Source organism: Cicer arietinum, chromosome 6 (genome assembly GCF_000331145.2).
Source record: "Cicer arietinum cultivar CDC Frontier isolate Library 1 chromosome 6, Cicar.CDCFrontier_v2.0, whole genome shotgun sequence".
NCBI lineage: Eukaryota > Viridiplantae > Streptophyta > Magnoliopsida > Fabales > Fabaceae > Cicer > Cicer arietinum.
The window spans coordinates 34,072,281-34,073,622 of NC_021165.2; positions in this window are offsets into that span (position 1 = coordinate 34,072,281).

Sequence of the window (1,342 nt, forward strand, 5' to 3'; positions counted from 1 at the left end):
TCTCAATTCTTTCTATTGGAGAAAAAGTTGAAATCCAGTTGGATTGTTAAGACTAGATGTAGGTTGTCTTATTGACAACTGAACCAGGATAAACCTTGGTGCATTCTTCTCTAACCCTTACTCTTTATTATTTGCATTTTATGTTTGTATGATTAATATTGTTTGACATGCATGTATCTTGATTAATCTGTAGATCTATTACTGCATAATCTTGACTAGTAATTGATCAATACATGTACGTGTGAACCTTCAATTAGAATCAACTCCTTGGGACCGTGATTGATCATTAGTTCAATAAAAGGTTCTTTTGTTGAATTGATTATCAATCTTGTGAAATATTTTTAAAAGACTATTATAAACCTTTTTCATAAAAGTGAGGCCAAAGATACCAACAATTGGTATCAGAGCCTACCTTTTTTAGAGTAATTCTCATAAAAGTTCATGGCCTCAGTTGGATTTCTAGGAGAAGGTGCTTCACTTGTAAGGCCCCCTGCCTTCAATGGAACCGCATACATGTATTGGAAACATAGGATGCTAATATTTCTTGAAGCTAATGGTATTGATATTCTTGATGCTGTTGAAAATGGATCCTTCATACCTAAATTTGCTGGAACTGATAATCTACTAATTCCTAAACCCAAATCCGAATGGTCTGAGGATGACAAAAGGAAAGTAGGTTATAATGCTAAGGCAAAGAATATTATAACATTTGCTTTGTGTGCAGAAGAATTCTTTAGGGTATCAAACTGTAAATCAGCAAAGGAAATGTGGGACATTCTTCAGGAAACACATGAAGGCACCACAGACGTGAAAAGAGCTCGTGTTAATACACTCATGCATGAATACGAATTATTTAGCATGAAGACAAATGAATCCATTAATGACCTGCAAACAAGGTTCACTCACATCATCAACAATCTACATGCTCTGGGAAAACATGTAGAAAATGAACAATAGATTGGAAAAATCATGAGAAGTTTAACAAGGGAATGGCAACCCAAGATAACTGCTATTGCGGTGTCAAAAGATCTGGCAAAAATGACTATTGCAACACTGTTTGGAAAGCTCAGGGAGCACGAGATGGAGTTGCACATACTAGATAAATCAGAACAAGAGAACAGTTAAAGAAAAGGACTGTCTTTGAAAGCCCAAACGCATCAATCAAAAACTGAACAAGACAGTTGCTCAGATGAATCAAGCAGTGAGACTGATGAAGAGCCTGAGGTTGGTTTACTTGTCAAAAAGTTTAAGAAATTTCTGAAAAAGAAAGACAACAAATTCAGAAAGCCATCCAGTTCTAAGACTAGTGACAACAAGACAATCACCTGTTATGAGTGCGGTA